Source organism: Octodon degus, unplaced genomic scaffold, assembly GCF_000260255.1.
Source record: "Octodon degus isolate 3935 unplaced genomic scaffold, OctDeg1.0 scaffold00027, whole genome shotgun sequence".
NCBI lineage: Eukaryota > Metazoa > Chordata > Mammalia > Rodentia > Octodontidae > Octodon > Octodon degus.
The window spans coordinates 7263956-7272299 of NW_004524603.1; the positions used below are offsets into that span (position 1 = coordinate 7263956).

At 46.6% G+C, this 8344-nt stretch overlaps 1 protein-coding gene across 1 annotated transcript in view; it reads right to left on the reverse strand.

Annotated features, from left to right (window-relative positions):
• The window catches only part of Cntnap2 (contactin associated protein like 2), a 1699165-nt gene that overhangs the window by 15074 nt on the left and 1675747 nt on the right, over positions 1 to 8344 (reverse strand). The gene's annotated exons all lie outside the window — the stretch shown is intronic.

Genomic DNA, 8344 nt, shown 5'->3' on the forward strand with positions numbered 1-8344 from the left:
AAACAGAAAGGTACCCTTGCGGGGCTGTATCTCTAGTGAACCCCAGCTGCTTTTAGGCAAGTGGTTGGGACTTTGCTCAACCCCTGGGAAGGATGAGGTTTGGGAAGGTGCCCTGAGGGAGACAGTTGATTTTTATCTGTAACATGGCATGGCTTTTCCAGTATGACACCTAGGGTGCCTACTGCACGGCCTTTGTCTGTGGTTACTGTGCTGCTTGTTCTCTGCTTCCCAATAAAATGTGCTCTTCCCCCCCCCGAAAAAAAAGTCAAAACAAACAAAAACAAAAGCAACATTTCAGAAGTGGCAAAACATCAAGTGGTTAGTAGTGGTGGAATCAGCCCAGTGGTTCCCTTCTATTATGGAGTACCACAAATAAATGAACATGACACCCAAGTTTGGAGAGCTGTCCGCTTAGGAAATAACAACAGCCACCCCCATAAGTCCTTATCATGTGTTAACTCATGGAGTTTGTGAGGCTGGCACATTCTTTTCATTTGGAAGGATAAAAAGTTGAGTTCATGTGGTCAGGAAGTGGTGGAGTGAGGATTTGAATCAGAGAAGTTGGTTCTAGAAACCACTAAACACTTAGTGGGGTTGTCCCCTAAGGGAAGGGCCCACCTATGCTATCAAATCACCCGCATCAGCATGTGGTCCTAAGGGACCGACCACACCCATCCTGGTGTTTTCACTGAGAGGCAGACAAAGCCAGACAAAGCCTTTTGACAGCAAATAGCTTCCGACTGCATCTGCGGTTCTCCAGAAGCTGAGGTTATCTCATCGGACAAAGGAAGATTCCACAGGATGGCAGTATTGGTTGTACAATGTGGCAATCTGCGCACGTGGAATCAACACAGAAAATCTGCTCTCTGCCTCTGGAACCCCTACTGGACCAAAATACATTGAGGAAATGGTTTCCACCACAGTAGAGATGCTCCTGGCTGTCACCATCCCAGGACAGGAAATAGTGCAAACTGTGCTTTCAAATATTATCAGAATATATCTTTGACTGTATTTATAGAATGTGAAAAATCAATGAGAGAAGTTTCTAGGCAGCTGGTTAAGTACTAGAAACAGACTTAAAAGACAGTTGTAAGAACAGAGTATTGAGGAGAGACTTGTTTTCTTGAACCTCGAATTCCTCATCTATGCTCAGTTATAGACTGAGATTCAAAATACGGACATTTGTAGACTGCAGGCTCAGAAACCAATGGCAAATAAAATGCATTTAAGTGCACATAAAAATAAATTGAGATTACCTAACATAAAACCCCTCAAAATAAAAAGGCACTAAAAGCTTCAGGTTGTCATATATCAGAGACAAAAAAAAAGTTTTAGATTGGATGTGACATCGAGAGAAAAAAAAATCTCCATGGAAACCAGTGGAGCTTCAGTATTGAAAGTGATAATTTGAGACACTTTCACAAAATTGCTGTTATTAATTATAATTTAATTTAAATTGCAACACTATTTTCTCTGCAGGGCCCTTGTTCGTGTATACGTGCCCTGGCTTCCCCCAGTGTCTTTCTTTCCTTTTCTTCTCTCCTAGAAGCTGAGTTATATAGCAGAAAATGATTTTTAATCAATTAATTTGTTTCAACCACTCATGATACTTTAGAATTCAATATAAAGACAAATGGCCATTGACTCTGATGCTGAGGATGGAAGAAATACTGTTTTATTTTAAGGAGAAAGCTGCTGATCAGATTTTGAGGAAGAAGAGATTTCTCAGGATCTGAAGGCTTTTGCATGTAGAACAAGCACGAGTCCCTGAACCTACCTGACCATGTTTACATCTATAGCTCTTACCCTAGTTTCTAAGGAAAGCTACTCAGCCACAATTTCCAGTGGCAAAGGAAGAGAAGACTTTGGAGTTTCGGCTTCTGACCTGAGCAGCTAAGCCTTATATTCCCAGCTTCTTGTAGGAGAGAGAAAGTGGTAGCCTCTTGTATGATTGTTGAGGACCCAGTGACCAAAAGAAGTGAATTGGGTGAAAATAAACAGAATGAGCACATTTGCTTTGTTTGCTGTATGTCCTGGTTATTTAGGAAATAGCTACTTTAATACAAAAGACAAAGGGCTGTGGTGCCTTGCCAGCCCCGTCCCCGAGGTGCGTGGAGATGGGGATTGAGACTGGGTGTGGTGGTACACGCCTGTAATCCCAGTGCTTGGGAGGCTGAAAACAGGATCACTGCGAGTCCGATCTACATAGTGAGATCCTGTCGACCCTGTCCTAAATACATGGGAAAAAAAAAGATGTAATACAAAAGAGCAGAATGAGCAATTATGTTTGCTTCTTTCATATGTTTCTTCATAAGCTTCTGGATTGTCTCAATTACCTTTCAAGAAAAAGACGGATACACGTGGACCGGGCTAGCCCGGCTGTACACTCCCATCTGTGCAGTGAGGAATTTTTTGTATGAACACTGTCATTGTTTGTTGACTCGTAGATATTTATGATTGGAAATGGCTCATTATTGATAGACACTAAGGCTCTGCACCCTGTAAAATAAACTAAAGTAGATGGGGTCTATTTCATGTTAGACAAATACATCGTGTTATTTCTCAGGTGGGTGAACTATTCATTCTTGTCTGGGTATGCTTTTATAAATCAGTTGTCAAAGTTATCACGTAACGTGGAGACTAGGGCATTAGATTGTTATGGCTGCTGTTTTGTACAGGTCCCTTGGCCTTGGAACATCTTGCTGTATCTCAGTGCAGTAGTGGACAACCCAGGACAGAGGGCGAGGAGGTCAAAGCTCGTGGTTGGTGGCTCCAGGGTCATTAGGCTGTGGTCTCTGGGCTCCTCATTCAGGGCGCTTTCTTCTAAGCATCTTTTTTTGGGTAGGGGTGGTGGTGCTGGAGATTGAACCACTGAGCTTCACTCCTACCTGTTTTGTTTACCTTTCTTTTTCTCTAGTACTGGGAGTTGAATGCAGGGCCTTTAGCTGCACTCGCCCTTCTCTTATTTTTTATTTTGAGACAAGGTCTGGATTAAGTTGCTAAATTGCCTGGGCTGATCCTCTTGCCTCTGTTTCCCAGAGTGCGAGATTCCAGGCATGGGCCTTTACCCCTGATTGGACAAGCCTTCAATATGTAGATCAGACAGCCTCAGCTGGGGGCTGGGGGACCCTGTGTGCAATGTGTTCAATTTTTTTTTTTTTTTTTCTTTTTGAGATGGCATCTCACTGTGCAGTTCAGGCTGGCCTTGAGCTTACTTTATAGCCTATGCTGGTCTCAAAAAGATCCTCTTGCCTCAGCCTCCTGAGTGCTGGGATTACAGGGGTGTGCCACCACACCTAGCTGCAATGTTGAGTTTTTTGTATTAACACAGTCATTCTGTGTGGAGGGCTGTCATCACTTCTTTCTCTCCCTGCCAGAGTGTTGGTAAATTCATGTTGACCTTAGTCCACGATGAAGCCTGGAACTGGGGGAAGAGGATAAATTTGGGAAGTGCCACTTCTCCTGCAGCATGGCTCTGGAGGGTGCTGCCACTTCCAAAGGAATTGGGGCCCGGGGGTGGCAGGGAACCGGATCCCCTGCCCTGTGTAACCAGGCGCTCTTTGGTCTTGGGACCAACGTATCTGTACCTCTGGTGGCCTTTTCTTTCTCTGTCCCGCAGTCAGCTGCACCTCAGGGGGAAGCAGATTGATTCTGAGAGCGCTAGCTCGGTGTGAAGGATCACTGGGGATCGTCTCACAGCGCAGGCTGAGCTGCTCCGGGCTGGTCCAGGCCCACTTCTAACGGGCGCCACAGTGCCTGATTGCAGAACTTTAATTGAGACCCTTGGTGGTTCCTATCTCCCGCTGCTCGTGTGTGCCCGAGCACACGTGTGTTTTAATTTAATGTGGAGCCCAGGAGGCAACTGAAATGATTCCTTCTGAGAACCTTGTCTTTTTTTCTGTCTTGGTGGAATCATTTGTGCTTTTAATGATCTTCACGCCAGAAGGTCCCACGGTTCCAATTTCTTCAGCTGTTTCTTTTTCATGTTGTGAAAATTGTAATAGGAATATGGCTTTAATTTCTGATTATGATTTTTCCATATTTTGAGTGGAGAAGCGAGTTTCTATTACTAATCTATATTAAGAGCAGTTGAAGAAAAAAACAGGCAGGGAGTTTAATAAATGGCTGTCTTAGGTACGTCCTCCAATATACCTTTTCTGGTTCAAAATATGCAAATTGGTCCTTTAAAAAGTGGGTCAGGGAGGGGAAACACTAGACCTGTTTCTTTTTAATTTCTTTCTTTTAAAAAATTTTTTTGTACAGTGTCTCACTATAAAGGTCAGACTCCTAGTGATGCTCCTGTTTTCAGCCTCACCAGTGCAGGGGTTACAGGCATGTGCTACCATGCCCAGACTTGGTTGTTGGCTCAGTGCGCCTGGGGGTAGGGCCAGTGTGGCGTGCAGTACCAGGGACTGGACCCTGGTCACCTGCGCTGAGCTATCTCACCGGCCCTAGAGCAGTTTCTGCCGCTTCCTTTTCTACCTCCTCCTCCTCCTCCCTGTCCCCCTCCCTGGCTCCTTCCTTCTTTTTCTCTGTCCCCTTCTTAGTGTTTGGAGACAGGGTCTCACTGTGTAGTTCATGCTGGCCTTGAATGCACCGTGTGGCCTCAAACTCACGGTCCTCCTGCCTCACCTCCTGACACAGGTGTGTACCACCAAGCTCCGTGTACTTAGGTTCCCCAGGCACTACAAGGCCTACATGAGAGAAAAGATACTTTCTAAAACATTGGGTTTTCGAATACCTGGAGTTTATGAATTTGCTTTTTTTTAAAAAAAGGATTCTTTTTTTTTTTTTTTTTTTTTAACTTTCTGCAAAGCTTTATTCCGGAGGGGCTCAGTCCTTCTTGGCAGCTGCCTTCCTCATGGCGGCCAGCACGTTGCTCAGCTCCTCACGCTTCCTCTTGGCGCGGATGTGCGTCCCCCCTCTTTTCTTGATGAACTTGAGGGCGCGCTTGTCCTTGGAGACCTTGAGCAGCTCCATGGCGCGCCGCTCATAGGGGGCGAAGCCGCACACTTCCTGGATCATGTCCCGCACGAACTTGGTGTGTTTGGTGAGACGTCCGCGGTGGCGGCTGTGCCTCGGTTTGCTCACATTCTTAGTCACCTTGTGGCCCTTGTTGAGGCCCACGGCCATGGGATAGCGGAGGGCCATGGCTACTCTTTTTCAATGGTTGCTGTGGCCAAAAAAAAAAAGGATTCTTATCTGCTTGCTGCTGTTTCCTGCATGGGAAGGGGTAGCACAGTGACAGGACACACCAATTGGTGATGGGAACAGCTGAGGCCGTCCAAGCATATTATGGGATGTCAGATGCCCTAACACACCAATGCCTGTCTATGGCTTTATGAAACAAACCCGGATGTAGATGGCGCCCTGAGCACGCCCAGCTTAAAGGAGGCTCAGCTGATAGAAATTGTGATTTTCTTGTTAGTGAGGTACGAATAGGAAGAGCTGGTTGTCTGCAGAACCATGGAAATGGCCTCCGTTTCTGCGGGTGTTTGAGAAAATAATGGAAGACAAGAAGGGGAGAGCAGCCAGTCTCAGTGAGCACACCTGAAAAACACTCGGGAAGGGCTCCCGCTGTCTGTCACCCTTCTGCGAGACGGTGGTCTGGGACTCAGAAACACACCTGCAGGGCCTTCTGCAGGTATCCGCCAGGGCTTTGAGTGTCCCGGATTAATGGCTTTGAAGTTTGATGAGAATCGCGTTTCTTTCATCTGAAACCTCCTCAGGAGGTGACCACCATTTGTGCAAACGGAGGCGCAGGGCATCTGTTTAGGGGCCGGGCGGGCAAGCAGGTCTCCCCGGAGCCCCACTCTGCGCAGGTTCCCAGCTAATCCAAGGCCATGCCTGGACTGGCGCTGGTTCTCTTGGAAACGGCTGGCTGGGTAGCACAGATTGATTTTTGTCACTGCTTTCAAAAGAGTGAATAATAACATAGATTTAAAAAGACACAAATCTTCTGCTGCAACCTTTGAATCTCAGCTCGAAAAAGACACTGGCTGAGGCCGGAGAACACAAACCGGCTCCTGCTCTTGGGCACAGGCTCTGCCCAGACTTGCGGGCCCTTCGTGTTGGAACTGCTACCGCAGCGCAGGGCGAAACACCAGGTCTCCGGAAACGAGTAGTACACAGAACAGACTGCAGCCGGCTCCCAGCTCCGGCTCCACCAGCAAACCTAGAGTGCTTTTCAAATTAATTCTGCGCATATATTAAGTCTTTCATTGATGCCCCTTTGGGCTGTTGGTTTTGAAATACGCTTTTCAGCTGTGCTGGTGCGAATGAAAATTTATAATTCTAATCCCAAGACAGCATCTTTTCTACCAAGAAAGCGGACTTCAGAAAACGGAATAGCAAAGCCCACAATGCTGACTGTATTTCCCTTTATGTTTTGAACTGGCTTCTTCTTGAAATAATGGTAGCTCTCCAAGGATAATTGTCTTTGCTTGTTGATAGTGGAAGGGCTCGAGGTTGCCAAACAGAACCTCATGAAAACAATTTACCTCCAGTTATTAAAGTTGCCTGGTGCTGTTGTACAGACCTCCCTGTGCTACTTCCAGTCACTGTAAAGGTAATGTGACAAATGCCAGCACAAGCCATGTGGCTTTGTCATAGTTCTTCTCCATCATGCCCACAGAATGTGAAAAAAAAAATGTTTAATTGGCGCTAGCAGCTTGGGGATGATTTATTCTGTATAAAAACAGAAAGGTGGAACAGTATGTATTTAGTAGCAGGACTTTCACCTGCAGGTGGGCAAATATGTACGATCCCAGACTTCAGTGTAAGATTGGAAGGCTGGTGACGCTGCTCAGGGTAAAGAACTGGAATTTCTATGTGTAAGCTCCAACTCTGCATTAGGAAAATGCGCTAAACCAGAGTGAGGACAGCGGGATCTTGGAGCTGACAGAGCGGCTCTCAGTGTCATCCGGACCAAGGGGCTGACAGCGCAGGGGCCCACTGAGTCACAACCCGGGCTCCATCTAAGAACCATGTGGGCCGGGGACCGGGTCTCCGCACGGCTCTAATGCACAGTTAGGGTTGATCAAGCCATCGCAGAGACAACGAATGCATCCATTTCCTCCCACAGACATTTTCCTTATTTTGAGAACACGGCTAGTAAGGTCCACTCAGCCTACTTCGCAGTCAGGATCAAACAAAATCACACATCGAGAGATTTTCATCGAATGAAGTCATTTTACAAATTTAAGACCTATTTCTTTTGTCTGTATCCTCTCCAGGTTTCTTTGAATTTTTAAAAATCTTTTATTTATTCATTTGGGTACAGGGTCTCACTATGCAGCTTGGACTTGTGGTGATCTTTCTGCCTCAGCCTCCTCAGCGCTGGAATACCATGCTTGGTTCCAGGGCCAGCATGGCATGCATAACTGGGGATCAAACTTGGGTCCTTGTGCTTGCCAGGCAGGCACTTAGACCACTGAGTCATCTCCCCAGCCCACCCTTTCTGGTTTCTAAAAGTTAAAATTCCCGAGGTAATGATAGAGAATGTGGTCAACTTTTCCAGAGGAGGATTTTTGAAGTGACTCATCTTGTCCTCTATGTTTAAAATAACAAAACCTCAAATCCGTACAGACTTTTAAAGCACCCTTCTACTTCAACATAAAATAGATTTAAATGTTTTAAAAAAGCCTCTTGCGGTTGCTCCTGGGGAAGAACTTCACAGTAGAATCCAAAATCCGGTCTGTCTTAAGACATTTCTGAGTGGGCTGCACACAGCATGCAGAATCAATGGAAGGTCTCCCGGGTGGGAAGCAATTAATTATTTATTGGCTATTAGTATTTACAGGGTGACTTTGCTCTGAAAGGCGCAGGGTAGCAGGGTAGCAGGGCAAGTGCTCCATCTGGAGGCTGCTGCGAAGTTGGGGGTCAGGGCCTTGATTTTCCAGCCAAATGGAAATGGCACCTCTGGGTGGTAACTGGCTAGGCTTCTCTAGGGATTTCTCTAGCAGCCTTGGAAAACAGTAAGATAGCGAAAGAAGTGAGGCCACAGCGAGGTGTGGTGGCACAGGCCTGTAATCTCAGGACCCTGGCGGCAGGTTGAGGCAGGAGGATCACAAGTTTGAGCCCAGCCTGGGCAAGATAGCAGTAGCCTATTTCAAAATAAAGGAGAGGAGAGCCGGGGATGTAGTTCAGTGCAAAGGCTCTGGGTTCAATCTTTTGTACTGCAAAGAAAGTGATGCATTATTTGGAGATTTGGAGGGTGTTGTGTCCCCTGGGTGGCCCTGCAGCTCGGGGACTTGGAGCTGGAGGAGACAATAGTGAGATTCAGGGACATGGGGGTGGGGCAGGGGCAGGGACTGAGGAGCGCACATCTCCCACGTTTTTCCTG